Source organism: Syzygium oleosum, unplaced genomic scaffold (assembly GCF_021117445.2).
Source record: "Syzygium oleosum isolate NSW1041296 unplaced genomic scaffold, Sole_v2.1 Sole_v2.22, whole genome shotgun sequence".
NCBI classification, from domain to species: domain Eukaryota; kingdom Viridiplantae; phylum Streptophyta; class Magnoliopsida; order Myrtales; family Myrtaceae; genus Syzygium; species Syzygium oleosum.
The window spans coordinates 4,542,052-4,565,087 of record NW_026607506.1 but is presented as its reverse complement, the minus strand read 5'-3'; the positions used below and the strand labels follow the sequence as shown (position 1 = coordinate 4,565,087).

Sequence of the window (23,036 nt, the reverse complement as noted above, 5' to 3'; positions counted from 1 at the left end):
CTATATATTTAATCGTGTGCCCTCTAAGTCAGTTACTTCCACCCCCTATGAATTGTGGACTAGTAGGAAATCAGACATAAGTAATCTACGACATTGGGGGTGTGCAGCATATGTTCATGATTCTTCCTATAAATATGGCAAATTAGGCCCTAGAGGGAAGAAGTGTATCTTTATTAGATACTCTGAACACTCCAAGGGATACGTGTTCATAGGTGAACAAGTTGATGGAAGTGTGACTGAAATAGAGTCACAAAATGTCATGTTCTTGGAGAACGATTTTTCTAGTAGAGGTGAGATCGATAAGGACTTCCAATTATATGAGATGGAAGATCCCGATAACACGCCCACTAATGTTATTGAGGGAAATATGGATTTACCTTAACATACAAGACCTAGTGGGAGTGTAGCGTCGCCTGGCGAACTGAATTCTCAAGAAGTTCAGTTGCGTAAAAGTAATCGTAAAAGTATTCATCATTGTCGATTTGAGATTGAAGGGGAAGCATTTATGATTGCTCCACAAGACGATGCGGAGCCTAAAACAGTTCAAGAGGCTCTCTCATCTTCTGACAAAGAAGAATGGAGAAAAGTTTTGGAAGACGAAATTGAGTATATGAGGACAAACCACGTCTGGGACTTGGTTGATCTACCACCCGATCGCAAGGCTATTGGAAACAAATGGATTTTCAAGATTAAGCGAAGGGCGGATGGATACATTGAAAAGTATAAGGCTCGCCTTGTGGCGAAAGGCTATACTCAATAAGAAGATATAGACTATGAGGAAACTTTTTCACCAGTTGCAAGGTTTGCCTCCATACGCCTTGTCCTAGCCATTGTTGCATATTTGGACATAGAATTACATCAAATGGATGTAAAGATAGCATTTCTCAATGGAGAACTAGATGAAGAAATCTATATGAAGCAACCGATAGGTTTCATTGCTGAATGTCAAGAGCGTAAAGTTTGCAAACTTCGTCGCTCAATTTATGGCCTTAAGCAATCGTCTAAACAGTGGTATTTTCGTTTTCATCGAGCCATAACTTCTTTTGGATTCACGATGATCGAAGAGGATCACTGTATGTATATCAAACGGTCCGAGGATAAATTTATGATTTTATCTCTTTATGTGGACGATATTCTGTTGGCTGGGAATGACAAGGGTTTGGTTATAATCATAAAAGAATGGTTGTCCTCTAATTTTGAAATGAAGGACATGGGAGAAGCTGCATATATATTAGGAGTTAAGATTGAAAGAGATCGATCAAAGAAACTCCTTGCTATGTCACAAGAATCTTATATAATGAAGATTCTTGAACGCTTCAATATGCAGCACTGTAATCCCATTGATACCCCTGTCATGCAGGGTGAAGGCCTGAGTACTAAAATGTGTCCTAAGACTCCATAAGAAAAGAAAGAAATGGCAACTATTCCTTATCCGAGACAGGAAGCTTGTAATCGGAGACATTAAACAGCTCCCGGTCCACTACGAACGCTGATCCACAAGAGCTGAAGTTCCGAACTGAGGTGTAATTCGTTAAGCTGGCCATGGATATATTGAAGCTCCTAAGGCTCTTGCGGATTGACGTCTGACAGAACCCAAGGCCGGAGCAAGCGCTCTTGGCTATGAAGTTGATGTCCTCGCGGCAATAGGAGAAGCATCCAGTCCCGAAAGTCCCGGCAGCATCCGAGACAAGAGCCAAGGTGTCGCAACCGAAGACTGAGCTTGTTCCGGGTATCCGATACTGTATAGGGCCAGTCGGCACCCATCTTGTAATATGTGTAAGGGTAAGATTCGTTAAGCCGATGGCCACTCTTGTCATAACAGGCGATTTGTATGCACCAACGGTTATCGTCCCGTTCTCCACAGATTTGTCGGACATTGGACTATTACGGCCGAAGATCAGTTTCGGGGGGGCAAAATGACACTATAAGTGCCATAACTTGTGTACGGAGATCACTTTGGTGTCATAACTTTTTTTCGGATCACTTTGGTGTCAAGTCGGAGGAAAAACGATCACTTAAGTGTCATAAGTTTTTTTTGGATCACTTCAGTGCTAAAATTTTTGAAAAACGATCACTTAAGTGCTAAAATTTTTGAAAAACGATCACTTAAGTGCCAATCTCCGGCGAGCCTCTGGTGAGCCACGTTAGCTTCAGAAATTAATAAAAAAAAATATCACGTCGGATTTCCGACGAAAAATTGTGTACGGCACCGGAGTTGGCACTCAAGTGATCGTTTTTCAAAAATTTTAGCACTTAAGTGATCGTTTTTCAAAAATTTTATCACTAAAGTGATCCAAAAAAAACTTATGGCACCAAAGTGAGCGCCGTACACAAGTTATGGCACTTGTAGTGTTCTTCTGCCGTTTCGGGGGAGCCGAAGTGCGGTTGCAGAAGAGGATGAAGTCGGAGTTCCGCTCGCTACTTTCGTTGAGCCCGAATGGGAAAGGCACGCTCATGTTCCCGCACATTCGGTTGCAGTTGTCCTTCTCGGTAAAAGTGGCCAAGGCCAAGGCCATTGGAAGAAAACACAACACGGCCGCTTTCATCTTTATGTTTCTCCAATCCGTGCTTCCTCTAGCTCTCCTCTAACCGTTTTTTATAATCCTACTTTCGCTGATGCCGATGCCTCAGTGGCCGTTTCTGATTTTCGACATGAAAATTGTAATGAGTGCTATATATGATTGATCCTGCCTATAAGGGAAGAGATTCAAGGAGCAACTTCTCACATAATGGCCACTTTATCCTCCACTGTAACTTCTCTAACTTCCCCTTTCTTCTTAACTTATCCCTGTTGTTTTGTACACTAATTTGTCAACATTTTTACGAATATTTCATTTACCAATGTAATTTGAGAGAACAACCACAAAGTTTAAATACCTCTTCCCCTCCAGTATCTTGATTGTAATCTCCTTCCATATACTTATGTTTCTTTCCTTACATTCAAGAAATTTTAAAACTTAGAGGATAGTAGGATCTTACCTCTGCACTTTGTGAAAGACATAATTTATCCTTAAGGATACTACCAGCACACCTCATGCGTTTTGATTTTCATATTTTTCGTCAGTGGTTCTCTAATTTTTTTTTAAATAATCTGGGGACTCAATCATAATTGGCCAATTATATGGAGAGAAACTAATACAAAAACCCACTACCATGACCAGTCACTTAAAGTTGGGTTCCCTAGGGTAGGAATCGAACCCACAACAATCAATTTTATAAGCTGAAAGCATGAGAGTGTCCTTATTACTGGGTCAATTTCGAGGTAGGTTCTGGGAATTTCGCGATCCATACAATATACATAAACAAAATAGATCCATTAGTATGTCAACAAGAAGTGAGGACATGGGCTCCATATCAACATTGGGGAAGACTTGACAAGTCATTGTAGCAGCCGGACTTCACAAGTCGTCGTCGATTTGGACGTTCTGACAAAAAGGAGGCGGCATTCACTCATCACAAGCAAGCCTTCGTCCCGCTATGTACCGTGGAAAATTAACTAAGAAAAATGACATTTTGGAGAAGAAGTGACAAAGTCGTCCTTTGCCAGTTTTTTTGGTGCGTTTGGTTCAGCATTCTCAAGGGGCTTTGAAGGAATGCAAATATCTATTGGTTAAAATCTCTTGGGGAAATGCAAATGGCGTTTGATAAAATTTTCATTTATGAAATTATTTTGGCCTAAGTAGTGTTTAACAATTTTTTTTTTTGCAAAGGGTTTTGGGATTTTCCTTTTTATTAAAAAACAAGCTTACCCTTCGCCGGAGCCGGCGAAGAGCTAAGGCCGCTGGCGAGCTAGATCTGGCGTTGGCGGCCATCGCCTGAGGTTGATCAACCCCTGGCGAGGGTCGTGCGACCCAAGCACCGTCGCTTGGAGTCGCGCGACCTAAGCGGCCGTCGCCTAGGGTCATACAACCTCAAGCAATGGCCACCTGGGTCACGCCTTGCCGGCTCCTTGCTGGCCTTTCACCGTTCCAATCCGGTATTGTCGGTGCCGCCCTCACACAAAGAAGATGAACAGTAATAACAAGAGGCAAAACCGGAATATTAAAGAATAAGTGAGGGTAGTTTGGAAATAAAAAAATTAATTTCAGCATTTTGGCAAATGCTGAAAGCCCAAAGCTGGACCAGCTTTGAGCTTTGAGCATTCCTAATGCTGGCTTTCGGCTGAAAGCCCATTGGGAATGCTTGCCAAATGGTTCAGCATTTCCCCAAGGGGCTTTCGACAGTGAAATGCTCAACCAAATGCACCCTTGTCTGTCATGTAGACATGAGATTTGTACCTTTCCCTTGCACTGCCCATGGGAAAATGCAGTCCGCTAGAAATTATTATCTATTTGGTGTGTAGACATATGTGAAAATCGTATGCTAAATTCCAGCAGGATTGTCAACATTGAATGCCCCTTCTCATCCTTTTTGCTATGCAAAAAAGGAAAGAATGTAGTATTAGATTCTATGTGAAATAGGATTTCTCTAAAAGTGCGGAATTGCATTACCTATCAATGGCTAATATTTAGATTCCCATTCCACATTCGTAACCGCACAAAACTATCAAAAACTCAACTCAACTACTATCGCTGGCACTGCTAGTCACTGCCCGTTGTCGCCCTCGGTCACTGTCGCCGATTTCCACCGGTCGCCACCGACATCGGTCTCCACTGCCGCAGGTGAGAAGCATTCTTTATTATATGGCCAAAACTTTTTGCGATCCATATAATTAAAGATATCTTCCACGGAATGAGATTAAATTACATATAAAGTGAGAGAATCTCTCTGTGAATATCTTGTCATGGAATCAAACAACCTCTAAAAGTTGTAATCTTATCGTGCAATTTGGTGGGGATGGAAATTCTCAAAAGCGGATATTTTATAGTGCGAGTAGATTTGTCATTCTTGCACTCCTGCAGCTCTTGCTTTTCTATGAAGCGGCATTGATTCGTTGTGGAGACAAAAAAGTCAAAAGATTCCGATGCAATGAAAGAGTAGGAAATTGCCTTCGTGCTTTATTTGGGAAAGAATGTCTATGTCAAACTGCAATTCAAAAAAGCAATTTCCCATGGAATTGTTCGAATACATATTGGACGGAGCAATCTTTCCGTAGTTATTCATTCATTTAATAAAATGGGTATTTGTCCAGAGCTTTGCAAACTATAGTTAGAACTGAAGTGAGTACAATCATATATAATCCCCTAGAATTATCCGTTATTAAAACTTCAAAATCGCAAATTAATCTACTGTAAGAAAAAACAGAACCTTAAACAAAAGATCAGGATGAACATTCGACCATTGGACTTGTTTCTTGTGCATAACCATACACTAGAAACCACGAATCAAACGCTGGAACTAGTAGTGGCTGCTTCGATGTCAAATACCAAAAGATCAGTTGACTCCGGTTTATTCATCTCACTGATTGAAGTCCAGAGAGAATCACGTCTCGTCTCCCCGAGTAAACTTTGAGCCTCTTCGTCATTCTGTTGATCGGCCCACAAGTTCTTGTTGATCCTAGGCAGTTGCTCAGCCACTTCCCTCATTGTAGGCCTTTTGACGCCATTATAGTTTAAGCACCTTTTAGCGAGCAAACCTACCCCTTTGATCTCTTGTAGTTCACCTTCATTGGACACGGCGGAGATGAAAGATTGGACGATGTTGATTTTTTCCCCAGATTTTGCCCGCTGAGTCGGCACATCTCCGGTGAGGAGCTCCACGAGGACGACCCCGAAACTATAAACGTCACTCTTCGTGGTTAATTCACCAGTGACGAGATACTCAGGGTCGAGGTAACCTATTGTGCCTTGTATTCTTTCGGCTATATGAGTCTTTCCAGGTGAAATCAAAACCGAGGCTCCGAAATCGGATACTTTTGCTGAGTACTTCTCATCCAAAAGTATATTCAACGACTTGACATCGTTGTGAATGACCGGCGGCTCAGCTTGGGAATGCAAGTACTCGAGGGCCGAGGCAGCTTCCGAGGCAGTCCTGAGGCAATTCTTCCATGATCTCAAAACAGTCGATCTCTTGTCATGAATGTGGTGATAGAGAGTCCCATTCGGGACGAATTCATAGACCAACAATGGCACTTTTGTCTCCAAACATATGCCCAAGAGCTTGACCAAGTTCTTGTGATTCACCTGTGAAACGATGCCGATTTCATGCAGGAATTCATCGTGAGTGCTCAGAGACACGTCCTTGTTCATGTCTTTCGGCTTCCCGACAGGGACATCTCTAGGCTTCTTGACCGCGACTAAAATGTCGCCGTCGATTCTTCCTCTATAAACTGAAGCAAAACCACCCTCACCGAGCTTGTTGCCAGCATCGTAGTTGTTGGTGGCTTTAGCCAACTCTACCTCAGTGAAGATTTTCACTCTCTGGTGCTTCAAGATCTCTCCTCCATTTTGCCTAAAATATCTTTCTTTGGCTCTTCTCTTGCATATGAACAAGACTAGGCCACTAACAATTATGCACGATGTTGCCGCTACAATGGCTGCCACACAAAATTGGGAATTGGATGGATTAGCTTCTCTTCCAAGCCATTGATTTACTTTGATACATAATGAATTTGGACCTTCTAAATTTAAGAACTAAATTTTGATATTACATTTACGCCTTTAAAAACTTGACACATCAGCCACCGATAGAGGATCCGGATTAAACAATACCAAAAATATGCCCCCAACTTTACTGAAATACACTTCCATTTTTCCAAAAAAATCACATATAAACACGCGCGAACGTACCAATCAAATTCCCAATTACAACTTTTGCTCTCCCTCTGCCCACCCATTGAACCACCGTAGCCTACCACCACCTTAGCCATTGGCCGTCAAATACCCGTCGAAGCCACTATGCAGCCAAGATGAGGGCCACAAACCCCTTGTCCCCTCACTCTCTCTCTACAGGAGTCACATGTCGGTCGACATCCTTGGATCTCATAATTGATCAACCTGTGAGCCTTAAGATCAGAGGTTGAAGGTCCCAATCCGAGGCGTCAGTCTCGAATCGAACCTGTAATGGTTTCAGCAGAGATGAGAGAGAGAGAGAGGCTGCAATGTGGAGGCGGCAACACTGACAATGGCTGAAGGCGGCTAGCTGGCGGTGGCTGATAGAGTCATGCGCGGAGGGTGATTGCCACGCCCCGCACCCTACGGCGCGCCACATCCCTGCCGCGGTCGATTCAAGTGCGACGTCCCAGGACGCGCCGCCGACCCAACACTAAACAGAGAGAATCAAGCACATGCGGAAGCATTATAACACCCGTACAAATTAAACGCATGACCAAGGATAGAATAAACAACAGGATCATAAATATACACCAGCATTGATATTGGAAAACATATACAACATCCATTTACAGCTTACGCTCAAAAATCAAAAGCGGGTCAATGGCCACTACTAACAAAAAGGGGTAAGTGGCCCGGGCGGTCAGGGTTACTAAAACTAGAAGGGGCTCCGGTCAAAAAGGTACTGGCCCGATCTATCTATGACTAAAGCTAAACCTACGGAATCCAGTCCGGGTCGGATCCCCGATGACTCGGAAGAGCTATCAGACAGCTCAATCTCAGAGTCTAGGGAATCCAGCTCGGACTCGGTCTCAGCTGGCTCCTCCTCAGAATCCATTGGCTCGACTTCGTCCTCCTGCTCCATGTCCTGCTTCATGGGCTCTGGTTCCTCATCCGCCTCCATTGGCTCCGGCTCATCTACTTCCCAGACAACACGTACGGCGCCAGAGCTCGAACTCCCATCAGACGAAGCCTCGGGACTGACTAAGTCTCCGTCGGGGCACTGCGGGTCCACCCTACCTAGCCCGTTAACCGGGACATCAAAAGTCCGAAGAGGTCCATGCTCTTCGAATCGGTCCTTAAAACACTAGGCCACACACTCGTGGCATTGAAGGCACCTCTCTCCTACATCTACCAATACTACAGAACGATACCTAATGTATACATCCCCATTCCTTAGGGGGTACTCGGTCGACGTCCGCCCTAGCTAGTGCGAAATCCCAAAACGCATAGGAACATCTGGCATCCTCAGGACTGGGGGTCTGAAAAATTGGGTTTATACAACAGTGAGAATAAATCTCAGCGAATAGGCCCCCTAAACCTAAGCTAGGCTAACATGTACCTCCTGACGAGCACCAAACAACACACAATCCAAAAATACAAAAGACTTAGGCCTTCGGGCCCAAATCTAATACTTACTTGGCCCTGCAGATTAGGCACTTTATAATTTCACAATAATAACACAGAATCCAATCATGGCACATGCGCAACATCACTTAATCACAACGCGCGTCATGCATATGCTCATGCTCATACTCATGCTCATGTCTCATCAATGCATTTTCGCACACTTGCACTCTTGCGCACTTGCAATTTATCAATTCTCCTCCGACCCGCGTAAAAACGCATCAGGTCCGACCCGCGTAAAACGCATCAGGTCTATCACTTCGAGATCGATCTCTGGCCCGCGTAAAACGCATCAGGTTGGCCATCTTCCGGTAGTCCGGGCATCGTCCCGCGTAACACGCCTCGAGACGGGTTCAATACCTCGCGTAAAACGCATCAGGGCTTTATGTGATCACACGTTCACAATCACCAATTATTATCTCAACCCCACGTAAAACGCATCAGGGCATTTTAGGTGATCACATGCTCATGTCATTCGTGCACACTCGTATATGCACATGCTATGCCAATGCTTGAGATGCACACTCATGGCCACAATATCCGCACTCGGCATTTGTGAAATTCACACTGGGCACTCAATATGATTTAGCTATTTATTCAAATAACGCCACAACATGTTCAATTCACATCTCAATATGCCCAATAGACCAATCAGTCCAAATCAATCGCAACATGTAATTTGACACCCAATTTCACACAATTAACACATCAAAATTACTCATGCCGATAGTCTACCAAGCATCTCATGAATTGGCCACGCCAAGCACATCATAGGGCATTACACAATCACAATCAAGCCATACTTAATTCAGCCTCCTCACGGGTCGATCACAATTCCCTAAGCAATTCACCCTAAAACCCTGATTAACCAATTATGGCCCGAATCAACCCGATACCAAATCCGCCATGGACAGTCCACCTTAGGCCACTAAATCACCTCCAACTCATCACATTAGATCACAAAACTCACCATAAAAACAGCCACCACTCGGCCCACAAATTACACCCGCCAAATTCACATCTTTGCCCGAATCAAGGCGTCTATGCTCAGCCACCACACAGCACCCTCTAGTCCACTAAACCTCGATTAAATTATCACACTAAGTCACTAAATTAACCACAAAGTCAGCCCCTAACATCCTCCACAAGTTAACCCCTAAATTACCCTAATTAACCCCTAAAACTCATCTAGAAATGTACATTAGCCTAATTAGGGTTTAGGGTTGTACTCACTTGGATTCCTAAGCTCCTAATGAAGGCTGGACAGGTGGCAAGGGCGGTTGAGTAGTGACGGTTCCACGCCGGACCGGTGGCGGCGAGCAGCGGCTCCCTCGGCGGCGCTCGGCGGTGGCAACGGCGATGGCGGTCCTAAGCAGGGGCTGATCACACGGTTGGGAAAGGGAGAGAGAGAATGGGACGGCTGGATGGTGGTGGTGAGGCGAGGGGGACGGCGGCCTCGGCGAGCGGCACCGGCGGGCAGCGGCGGCACGCTGGCCCAACGGGCGGCGGCGGCGGCGGCGCTCCGGCGGGCGGCGGCGACGGCGGCGCTCCGGCGAGCGGCGGTGGCGGCGGCGGCGGCGGCGCTCCGGCGAGCGGTGGCGGCGCTCCGGCGAGGGCCTCTCACGGCCAAACAAATGGAAAATGGAAGAGAGGGAGTTGGCGTGGGTAGGGGAGATGGTTGGCTGATGAGGGAGAAATGAGGGGGAGAGAGAGAATGCAAGACTTAATCCAAATGGGCTTAGTGGAGTTAGGTGACCAACTTTGCACTAAATGACCATCTTGTCCTTGGTTCAAGGGTTAGGATTAATTCCACTCAAAATATCTTGGGGTAATATGGTCCATCATTTCCAGCAATAATAGAGGCTGATTTAATCCAAATTTATTCTCCCAAAATTCGGAATCCAAGCTTAGGGGCATAGGGGCAATTTGGTAATTTTCTAGTCCTGGGTCAAATTTCCAATTTTTGACTCTACTGATCCCGAATATGAGTGGCCGCACTTATACGACGTTGTCCTTACAAAATAGTCGCGTACGCCCACGAAATTCAACACCGAAGTCCGGACTCAATTCCACGATCGATTTAGCTCAATTTGCAGTTTTAGCGTCTCTCACTAACGGGCGGCTGTTTAGGGGTTACGCATATCGACCTAGGTTTACTCGAGTCACAATGGTCTCAATTTCCCCGAGAACACGAGGATTTATCGCTGGTCGCGGGGGTCGCGATCGTTCGGAGTAAGTTCAGGGTCGTTTGCCACGCGCACTCTCGATCGTGCGAAATCACCCGCGATCCGATCGTACGTCGTTGGCCAAACTGAATCCGTCACTCTCCTTGGATCGGCCCACATTGGCACAAAATATTCCATCGTCGCATCTCGGAATCGGACTCAATTTACGGTTGAGTTCTTGGGTCCACGTACCGTTTTTTCTAGTTAGTCATTCCCTACTGGTCAGTATCCCGAGAATGATCAGTTCCGAGCGAGACTTACTAAAACGCAATGAGAAATAATATCAATTTCATTGATCACGAAAGTGGGTCGAATTCAGGGTGTTACAACTCTTCCCCCCTTACAAAAATTTCGTCCTCGAAATTTACAATCTAACCCGACTACTCAAATAAATGGAGGTGCTGACGTCGCATTACTTCCTCGCTTTCCCAAGTGGCGCCTTCCGTCCCATGATATTCCCAAATAACCTTGACCAACGGGACCGTCTTGTTCCTCAACACCTGCTCCTTCCTGTCCTCGATCCGTACCGGTCTCTCCACGTACGACACCCGGTCGTCCACGTCTATTACCTCATAATTCAGCACGTGGGTCGGATCCGGTTCGTACTTCCTCAACATTGACACGTGGAAGACGTTATGAACCTGCGACAAATTTGGCGGCAAGGCGAGACGATAAGCCAACGTTCCAATCCTTTCCAAAATCTCGAACGGGCCTATATACCTCGGACTCAGCTTTCCCTTCTTGCCAAACCGAGATAATCTTCTCATCGATGAGATCTTAAGGAACACATGGTCACCAACCTGAAACTCTAACTGTCTACGCCGTCGGTCTGCATAACTTTTCTGACAGCTCTGAGCTGTTCTCAGCCTTTCCCGGATAATTTTTACTATTTCCACCGACTGTTGAACCAGCTCTGGACCCATTATACTTCTTTCCCCCACTTCATGCCAACATAATGGCGTCCTACACGCTCTGCCATAAAGTGCTTCAAACGGGGCCATTCCGATACTCTGTTGAAAGCTGTTATTGTAGGCAAATTCCACCAAATGCAACTGCTCTTCCCACTTGCCCTGAAAATCTAATACACACGCTCTCAGCATGTCCTCTAAGGTCTGAATAGTCCTCTCAGATTGGCCATCCGTCTGCGGATGGTAGGCCGTACTGAACTGCAATTTCGTTCCTAAGGCTGCTTGCAGACTTTTCCAAAAATTCACAGTAAACCGGGGATCACGATCCGAAGTAATTGATACCGGTACTTCATGAAGACGGACTATCTGCCACACATATAACTCTACGTACCTTTCTAGTTCGAAGTCCTTTCGCACCGCCAAGAAGTGCGCTGACTTGGCCAGTCTATCCACAATCACCCAAATGGCATCGTGTCCCCTCTGACTTCTTGGCAATCCCGTTACAAAATCCATTGTAATATGCTCCAATTTCCATTATGGGATTTCCAACGGCTGCAACATTCCACCAGGTTTACAATGTTGTGCCTTCACTTGTTGGCACTTCAGATACTTGGCCACATGCTTGGCCACATCCACCTTCATTCCGTTCCACCAATAGTGCTGTCGAATGTTCTTATACATCTTCGTGCTGCCTGGGTGAATGCTATAATTGCTCTTATGAGTTTCCGATAAAATTTCTTCCTTAAGCTCCAAATCATCGAGCACGCACAAACGTCCTCGAAACTTAAGAATTCCGTCCTTGGCCACTTGAAAGTCCGGTTTCCTCTTAGTGCTATCCATCTCCAGAATTTTCTGAATCTCTGGGTCCGTAGACTGCAACGCCTTAATCTTGGTTTGCACTTCCGGTTCAATCCTTAATGTCGCCATCAGACTGGAGAGGTGTCCTATCTCGAACTTAAACTCTGAGTCTCGCGCTCCCTCCAATAAAATCTACTGTTTGACCATTAATTGCGCGATGCTTGATTTCCGGCTTAAGGCATCCGCTACCCGGTTGGCTTTTCCGGGGTGATACAAAATGTCACAGTCATAGTCCTTCAGCAATTCCATCCAACGCCTCTGCCTCATATTCAATTCCTTCTGCGAAAACAGATACTTGAGGCTCTAATGGTCCGTATAGATCTGGAACCTTTCTCCACATAAGTAATACCTCCAAATCTTGAGCGCGAAAATGATTGCCGCCAATTCCAAGTCGTGGGTCGGGTAGTTCATCTCATGAGGCCTTAACTGTCGCGATGCATAAGCAACCACTCTTCCATGTTGCATTAGCACGCATCCCAATCCCTTAAGCGAAGCATCGCTATAAATTGCATATCCTCTCGGTCCTAAAGGGATCATTAGCACTGGAGCAGTCGTCAATCTCTGCTTAATTTCCTGGAAACTCTCTTCGCACTTTTCTGTCCACTCAAACTTCGTTTCCTTCTTAAGCAACCTTGTCAATGGAGTGGCTATCGCCGAGAATCTTTATACAAATCGACGATCATAACCTGCCAGTCCTAAAAAGCTCTGAACCTCAGTAACTGTCATCGGTCTCGGCCAATCCATCACTGCTTTGATCTTTGCCGGATCCACGGAGATTCCTTCTCCGGAAATTATATGCCCAAGAAATGCAACTCAGTTCAGCCAAAACTCGCACTTGCTAAACTTAGCATACAACGCATGCTCTCTTAACATTCATAGAACCTTTTCCAAGTGCACCTCATGTTCCTCGGGACTCTTTAAATACACTAGAATATCATCTAGGAAAACGATGACGAACTGATCCAAGAATTCCTTGAATACCCGATTCATTAAATCCATGAAAGCAGCAGGGGCATTAGTCAGCCCAAACGGCATCACCGTGAATTCATAGTGTCCATACCTCGTCCTGAATGCCGTCTTCGGGATATCCTCCTTTTGGATCCTTAACTGATGATACCCTATCCTCATATCAATCTTAGAAAATACCGAGGCTCCTTGTAATTGATCGAACAGGTCGTCAATCCTTGGAAGGGGATACTTATTCTTGATTGTCACTTGATTCAGCTGACGGTAGTCGATACACAGTCTCAACGACCCATCCTTCTTCTTGACGAATAATACCGGCGCTCCCCATGGAGACGCACTCGATCGGATAAAACCTTTGTCTAGCAGTTCCTGCATCTGAACCTTTAATTCTTTCAGCTCTGACAATGACATCCTATAAGGCGGCTTCAAGATTGGCTTAGTCCTAGAGGCCAACTCGATAACAAATTCCACTTCTCTTTCCGGTGGCAATCCCGGCAATTCCTGGGGAAAGATATCGGGAAAGTTGCACACCACTGCTATATCGTCTAACCGTACTTCTACTGCCGTCGAATCGACCATACTTGCCAGATAACCCTGACAACCCTCATCCAACAACTTAGTTGCCTCTACTGATGAGACCCAAGGGATCGAGGTTCCTCCTCGACTCTCTACAAACTCGAATCTAGGGTGTCCAGTTGGACTAAACCGGATCACCCTGCTACTGCAATCCATCACAACATTCTGTTTGACTAACCAATCCATGCCCACAATCACATCGAAATCATACATTGGCAACACAGCTAAATCTATCCTGCTTTCTACGCCACCAATTATTATCTCACAGTCCGGGCATCCTAACGATATGCATATCTTATCCTCCAATGGCATAGTCACACATAAATACACTTCTAACAAAACAGGATTTAATCCAGTCAATTCAACAAACTGAGCAGACACGAATGAGTGCGACGCCTCCGGATAAAACAAAGCATATGCGACATGATTGCACAGAGAAACCATACCTGTGACCACGCCCGGCGCGTTCTCAGTCTCCCTTCGCGCCATGGCGTACACCCGTCCTTGTGCCGGCGGTCTGTTCATAATAGCCGGCGGGGAATTCCCAGCTTGATTCCCAACTCAAGGTTGTTGTAGTTGCATCGGGGTCCTGCGGGGTGTTGCTGGGGGCAATTCTTAATCTGATGGTCCATACTCCAGCATTTGAAGCAAGCCCCAAATCTGTTCTGCTGGTGGTTCGGCTTTTCGATATTCTTCCTAATCGGTGGGACAAATCGCCTGTTTCCCGCCATCGGCTTCTTCCCGAGACGGCGGTTGTCCCTAGCCGGGGTGAGCCACGACCCAGAAGCGGCTGCCCTATCCACTTGATCCCGCTCAATAGCCTGCGCCCGCTCGTACATCTCACCATAATCTCGAATACTGAGCGATATCATCTGACTCCTAAGGTCCGGCTTTAGCCCATCTTGAAATCTTCGAACCTTGTCCTGCGGGTTCTCCATCATTCTAGGTGCAAACCTCGATAATCTGGCGAACTCTGCTTCGTACTGATCCACGGTCATCTGCCTTTGGCGGAGTCGCATAAATTCAGCACAGTTTTTTTTCCTAGGCGCTCTCTGAGAAATACTTTCCATAGAAATTTTCGGTAAACACGGCCCAAGTCTGGGCGGCACCCTCGGGAAATACTCTAGCCTTAGTGGCCTTCCACCAGTCGTTCGCATTGTCCTACAGCTGATTTACCGCCAATGTCACCCTTTCAGTATCGGTGTACCCCAGAACGTCGAAGGCTTTCTCCAACTCCTCTACCCAACGCGGTGCAGCCTCGGGGTCACCCTTCCCACTGAACTTCGGCGGTTTCAATTTCAAGAACTGCTCTACCAACTTAGACATCGGCCTAATCACATTTGCCGGTCCTGGAATTGGATTCTCATCGATCCATTGATTCCCATTATTTCTATTATTCTCATTGGCTCCATTGGCAGCAGCAATAGTAGCCTCAACAGCAACGGCAATAGTGGCATTTCTTTCATGGGCAAGCCTATCTCCCAGAATTCCAGCTTCCTCGAGCGCCCTCAAAATTCCATCTACTCTTGGGTCCTCGGCAACCCTCACTTGTGGTTGTACACAGTCTTGCTCACGACCTCGACCTCTACCTCTACCACGGCCTCGACCTCTATCTCTTCCTTGGCTACTCATCTTTCCAACTCGCACGCTCACCTATCTGCTATAATTCCATTCAGGAATTAGAGACCTAAGCCAAGCTAATCCGGTCTAAGGTCCTAGACAGGGAACTTAACACAATAGCAGTCAATCACTCAGCATGCGATTAAGCATAAATAGCACAAGACCTCAACCAACGAGATACGCGTACTTACCTCGGGTCCTGCCCCACCTGCACCTTACAGGTCAGTTCATATAAGCACTCAATCAAAACACAGACAGTCAGGAGGTACACTTAGCACACAAGGTCACCCTACTGGCTACCCAAGGTCATCGCTCCTTATCACTCCAGGCTTCGACCTATTTGGACCGAGCTGACCTTGCTCTGATACCAAATTAAACGAGGATGTCACGCCTCGCACCCTACGACGCGCCACATCCCTGCAGCGGTCGATTCAAGTGCGACGTCCCAGGACGCGTCGCCGACCCAACACTCAACACAGGGAATCAAGCACATGCGGAAGCATTATAACACTCGTACAAATTAAACGCATGACCAAGGATAGAATAAACAATAGGATCATAAAAATACACTTGCATTGATATTGGGAAACATATACAACATCCATTTACAGCTTACGCTAAAAAATCAAAAGCGGGTCAATGGTCACTACTAACAAAAAGGGGTAAGTGGCCCGGGCGATCAGGGTTGCTAAGACTAGAAGGGGCACCGATCAAAAAGGTACTGGCCCGATCTATCTATGACTAAAGCTAAACCTACGGAACCCAGTCTGGGTCGGATCACGATGACTCGGAAGAGCTATCAGATAGCTCAACCTCAGAGTTTAGGGAATCCAGCTCGGACTCTGTCTCAGCTGGCTCCTCCTCAGAATCCATCGGCTCGACTTCGTCCTCCTGCTCCATGTCCTGCTCCATGGGCTCTGGTTCTTCATCGGCCTCCATCGGCTCCGGCTCATCTACTTCCTAGACAACAGGTGCGGCACCAGAGCTCGAACTCCCATCAAACGAAGCCTCGGGACTGACTAAGTCTCCGTCGGGGCACTGCAGGTCCACCCTACCTAGCCCGTTAACCGGGACATCAAAAGTCCGAAGAGGTCCATGCTCTCCGAATCGGTCCCTAAAACACCAGGCCACATACTCGTGACTTTAAAGGTACCTCTCTCCTACATCTACCAATACTACAGAACGATACCTAATGTATACATCCCCATTCCTTAAGGGGTACTCGATCGACGTCCGCCCTAGCTAGTGCGGAATCCCAAAACGCACAGGAACATCTGGCATCCTCAGGACTGGGGGTCTGAAAAGTTGGGTTTATACAACAGTGAGAATAAAAATCAGCGAGTAGACCCCCTAAACCTAAGCTAGGCTAACATGCACCTCCTGACGAGCACCAAACAACACACAATCCAAAATACAAAAGACTTAGGCCCTTGGGCCCAAATCCAATACTTACTTGGCCCTACAGGTTAGGCACTTTATAATTTCACAATAATAACACAGAACCCAATCATGGCACATGCGCAACATCACTTGATCACAACGCGCGTCATGCATATGCTCTTGCTCATACTCGTGCTCATGTCTCATCAATGCATTTTCACACACTTGCACTCTTGCACACTTGCAATTTATTCTCCGACCCGCGTAAAACGCATCAAGTCCGACCCGCGTAAAACGCATCAGGTCTATCACTTCGAGATCGATCTCTGGCCCGCGTAAAACGCATCAGGCTCATGGCACAAAACCCGCGTAAAACGCATCAGGTTGGCCATCTTCCGGTAGTCCGGGCATCGTCCCGCGTAACACGCCTCAGGACGGGTTCAATACCCCGCGTAAAACGCATCAGGGCTTTATGTGATCACACGTTCACAATCACCAATTATTATCTGAACCCCGCGTAAAACGCATCAGGGCATTTTAGGTGATCACATGCTCATGTCATTCGTGCACACTCGTATATGCACATGCTATGCCAATGCTTGAGATGCACACTCATGGCCACAATATCTGCACTCGGCATTCGTGAAATTCACACTGGGCACTCAATATGATTTAGCTATTTATTCAAATAACGCCACAACATGTTCAATTCACATCTCAATATGCCCAATAGACCAATCAGTCCAAATCAATCGCAACATGTAATTTGGCACCCAATTTCACACAATTAACACATCAAAATTACTCATGCCGATAGTCTACCAAGCATCTCATGAATTGGCCACGCCAAGCACATCATAGGGCATTACACAATCACAATCAAGCCATACTTAATTCAGCCTCCTCACGGGTCGATCACAATTCCCTAAGCAATTCACCCTAAAACCCCGATTAACCAATTATGGCCCGAATCAACCCGATACCAAATCAGCCATGGACAGTCCACCTTAGGCCACTAAATTACCTCCAATTCATCACATTAGACCACAAAACTCACCATGAAAACAGCCACCACTCGGCCCACAAATTACACCCGCCAAATTCACATTTTTGCCCAAATCAAGGCGTCTATGCTCAACCACCACACAGCACCCTATAGTCTACTAAACCTCGATTAAATTATCATACTAAGTCACTAAATTAACCACAAAGTCAGCCCCTAACATCCTCCACAAGTTAACCCCTAAATTACCCTAATTAACCCCTAAAACTCATCTAGAAATGTACATTAGCCTAATTAGGGTTTAGGGTTGTACTCACTTGGATTCCTAAGCTCCTAATGAAGGCTGGACAGGTGGCAAGGGCGGCTGAGTAGTGGCGGTTCCACGCCGGACCGGTGGCGGCGAGTGGCGGCTCCCTCGGCGGCGCTCGGCGGTGGCAACGGCGATGGCGGTCCTAGGCGGGGGATGATCACACGGCTGGGAAAGGGAGGGAGAGAATGGGACGGCTGGATGGTGGTGGTGAGGCGAGGGGGACGGCAGCCTCGGCGAGCGGCACCGGCGAGCGGCGGCGGCGGCACTCCGGCAAGGGCCTCTCGTGGCCAAGCAAATGGAAAATGGAAGAGAGGGAGTTGTCGTGGGAGGGGGAGATGGCCGGCTGATGAGGAAGAAATGAGGGGGAGAGAGAGAATGCAAGACTTAATCCAAATGGGCTTAGTGGGGTTAGGTGACCAACTTTGCACTAAATGACCATCATGTCCTTGGTTCATGGGTTAGGATTAATTCCACTCAAAATATCTTGGAGTAATATGGTCCATCATTTCCAGCAATAATAGAGGCTGATTTAATCCAAATTTATTCTCCAAAAATTCGGAATCCAAGCTTAGGGGCATAAGGGCAATTTGGTAATTTTCTGGTCCCGGGTCAAATTTTCAATTTTTGACTCTACTGATCCCGAATATGAGTGGCCACACTTATACGACGTTGTTCTTGCAAAATAGTCGTGTACGCCCACGAAATTCGACACCGAAGTCCGAACTCAATTTCACGATCGATTTAGCTCAATTTGCAGTTTTTGCGTCTCTCACTAACGGGCGGCTGTTTAGAGGTTATACGTATCGACCTAGATTTACTCGAGTCACGATGGTCTCGATTTCCCCGAGAACACGAGGATTTATCGCTAGTCCCGGGGGTCGCGATCGTTCGGAGTAAGTTCGAGGTCGTTCGCCACGCGCGCTCTCGGTCGTGTGGAATTACCCGCGATCCGATCGTACGTCGTTGGCCAAACTGAATCCGTCACTCTCCTTGGATCGGCCCACATTAGCACAAAATATTCCCTCGTCACATCTCGGAATCGGACTCAATTCACGGTCGAGTTCTTGGGTCCACGTACCGTTTTTCCTAGCTAGCCATTCCCTACTGGTCAGTATCCCGAAAATGATCAGTTCCGGGCGAGACTTACTAAAACGCAATGAGAAATAATATCAATTTCATTGATCACGAAAGTGGGTCGAATTCAGGGTGTTACAGTGATGGTGACCAGTGATCTCTCAGTCGCAATGTAGAGTCAGATGCAATTTCAGAACAACTTAAACATAAGTCGGATCAATAGCATGTGGACTCGTAGTCTAAAGCAAGAATAGTTTATATTATTGAGCGACCATCACAAGGGGAATTAGAATTACCTGCAGCAATTATGGCAAGACTAGAAATTTTGCAACCGACTTTGCCATCACCGGTCATGCCAAACGGGCAGTTGCATGTGTAGTTCCCAGCTGGCTTATCCTTGCAATTCCCGTGACATGGATATCGTTGTGGATCCTTGCACTTGTCGATGTCTATATCAAATAGAATCAACGGTGAACTATAAATGTACGTTTACGTGCTTTTTTGCTTCGTAAAATTAGAAATGGTCGTATTGAAGCATTTAACTCAATTCAATGAAAAACGGGTTTGAGGAAGTTTTTTTTTTTGGTCGAAGGGTTTGAGGAAGTTGGATCGTGGAAATTATGGGCTCAATCCAAACATACAACAACATACGACTGGGCGCAAAGAGAGCAAAATAATACCTTGACATCCCGGGGAAGACGGGTAACTATAGGGACTCCCCATGTATCCAGCCTCACAGAGGCAACGATAACCCTGTCCGTTCTTGAAGTCAAAGCAGAAGCTGTTGGCGCCGCATGCATAGCTCGATTGGTTCGATTTTGCTTCCTCACAGGTCAAATCCCGTTGAACTACCCAATCCAGGACAATCTTTGATTCAGTGTGTACTCTCATATCATCCGGGACAGGAAGCTTGTAATTGGAGACGTTAAATGACTCCTGCTCCACTACGAACGCTGATCCACAAGAGCTGAAGTCCTGAACTGACGTCTAATTCGTCGTGCTGCTCATGGAAATCATGATGCCCCTGAGGCTCTTGGGGATCGACGTCTGGCAGCAACCAAGGCCAGAGCAAGCGCCCTCGGCTGTGAAGTTGATGTCCTCACGGCAATAGGAGGAGCATCCACTCCCGAAAGTCCCGGCAGTGTCCGAGATGAGAGCTGAGGTGTCGCAGCCAAAGACTGTGAACTTGTTCCGGGTGTCCGATAATGCATAGTGCCCTTCTTTGTCCATCTCGAACCCTGTATCAGGGTAAGATTCGTCAAGCTGATGACCACTCTTGTCATAACAGTCGTACGATATGTATATACCAATGGTGATTGTCCCGTTCTCCACAGATATGTCGAACACCTGAATATCATCGAAAAGGAACAGCTTTGGGGGAGCCCAAGTGCGGTTGCAGATGAGGAGGAAGTCGGAGTTCCGCGCGCAACTTTTGTCCAGCCCAAATGGGAAAGGCACGCTCATGTTCCCGCACATTCGGTCGCAGTTGTCTTTCTCGGCAAAAGTTGCCAAGGCCAAGGCCATTGGAAGAAAACACATCACAGCCGCCTTCATCTTACCTTTTTCCAGTCTCTGCTTGCTGTGGCTCTCCTCTTCCCGGTATTCGTATATCTAATCTCAATGCCGATATGCTTCAGCGGTATTGAAGGACCGAGTCATTCATACTGACCCGAGGGAGAGAGATTGCTGCGCTTTCCGGCAAACCATATTTTCAATTCGCATACAAGTCGGTAGATATTATCTATATGCGACAAAATATACAAGTGAGTTCATATTTACTATCATTTTCACTCGAAAAGCAAATTTTAAAGCCGTAATTATCTCACAATGTAAGGAATTTTTTCAATTATCAAAGTATTCTTCTAACACGAGAAAAATCAATTCTCTGAATTTACAAGTTTCATGATTGGTTATTCAACAAGTACTCTTGGGGAACCTTTGAAAATGGAAAATTGTCCAAAAAGTCATAAACCTATTGTATTTTTGTCAATTCAGTCCTAAACCTTTCAATTTTGCCAATTGAGTCATAAACATTTTCACTTCTTGCAAATTGAGTCTATCCGGCCAATTTTGGCCAGAAAGTGCTGACATGGACATCGGCTAGCCTACGTGGCGCTGACGTAGATAATTTTAATAATATTTTAATATTTTTCGAATTTTTTATTTCTTTTTTCTTTTCTTTCTTTTTTTTCTTCCCTTCTTCCTCCTCTAGTTGGTTGCCAAGTGTCGTTAACCAGCCAGAGGGAGGGCCAGCAAGGTCGAACTCGCCGGCCTCGGGTGAGGCTCGGCCTCACCATGGTTAGATCATGAGGCTCGACCTCGCCCAGCAACGGCGAGGCTCGACCTCTCCAGATCTAGCAAGATCAAACCTCACCTAGCCATGGTGAGGCTCAACCTCACCGGCCTCGCCCCTCTGGCCAGTTGCCGATTTCCGCCAACCAGCTAGAGGGGGAAGAAGGGGAGAAGAAAAAAAGAAGAAAAAGAATAGAAAAAATATATATAATATAAAAATATTATTAAAATTTGTCCACATCAGCACTACGTAAGCTAGCCAGCATCCATGTCATCGATTTCCGGCCAAAATTAGTGAGATTGACTCAATTGGCAAGAAGTGAAAAAATTTAGGACTCAATTGACAAAAACTGAAAAAATTTAGGACTTAATTGGTAAAATTGAAAGGCTTAGGACATTTTGGACAATTTTCCCTTTTGAAAATCAATTAAAAAAGAAGTCTATCAGATGCATACGTAACATAATTATCAAAAAACTAATAATTTCAACGTTCCGACCTCTTTTATCTTTTCTCATTCTCCGTTTAAACATATTTGAAGATGTCGTATATAAGATTATTTCAAAAGGCTAGTACCATTTGACGTTCGACTAGCCGTTAGCTAAACGCCGTGACATTTGTTAACTGTTGAACAAGCCATTGCCTAGTCTTCTAGCCATTGTAACATGTACTCTGGCAGCTGTTGTTACGTCTACCGCCCTGACCATGTCATAAGCAAAGCCTTTCCCGTACATTTCCGAGATTGACGTGTCTACTGGTCAGAAAATACCAGCGCCTTCGAAGATTATTACCAGATCGCCATAGAAGAGACCAAACCCTAAGGAGCTACATGCAATATAGTCAAAGGAGATGACTTACAAAGCTAATTTGGTGCGAAACAACCAGCACCAATAGAGGCACACAAATAAATTTTATAAACATGATTATTGACTACTTATATATGTAATGCTAAATTAGGACATGTTGATCAGTCATCTGTACAGAAAATGCATTCTATGGGTTTGATTTCTGGTATGAATTTTGATAGCGCCAGTAAATTTGAAATATGTGCTGCGACTAAACAGATTAAAAAGTAAAGTGCATCCGTTTGTAGAGAATCTGCAGAATTAGACTATTTATACGAACTTTGGTGACTTCAAAATTGACCATAATTAGAGGTGGTAAGATATATTATGGAATACCCATTGATTGCCATTCTTATTATTTAAAAAAATGTTTGCTTAAGAATAGAGATGAAGGTTTTAACAATGATTTGTTACATAAAGTTGAAGTCAAAAATCAGTTGAATAGAAATTAAAAGAGTTAGATCTGACAGAGGGAGGAGAGTATATTATGTTTAGTGATTATTGTGAAAAGGAAGGTATTATTCATGAAAGTACTCATCCATATTCACTCAAGTCAAATGGTATAGCTTAATAGAAAACACAATTTTTAAAGAGATAATGAATGTTTTGATTGTTAATACGTGTGTACTTAATAATATGTGAGCTGAACCCACAACCACCCGCGTAAAGTTGAGTTCCTTGGAATAGGAGTCGAACCCACAACCATTGGTTTTTCAGGCGAAAGTGTGGGACCTTTCTTACCATTGAACAAACACCCACTTAAAGTTGAGTTCCTTAGGGCAGATTTTGAACACACAACAACCG

At 45.6% G+C, this 23,036-nt stretch overlaps 1 pseudogene; it reads right to left on the bottom strand.

Annotated features, from left to right (window-relative positions):
• Positions 1–5,224: 5,224 nt before the first annotated feature.
• On the bottom strand, positions 5,225–20,691 carry LOC115669263 (wall-associated receptor kinase 2-like; annotated as a pseudogene).
• Positions 20,692–23,036: the final 2,345 nt, after the last annotated feature.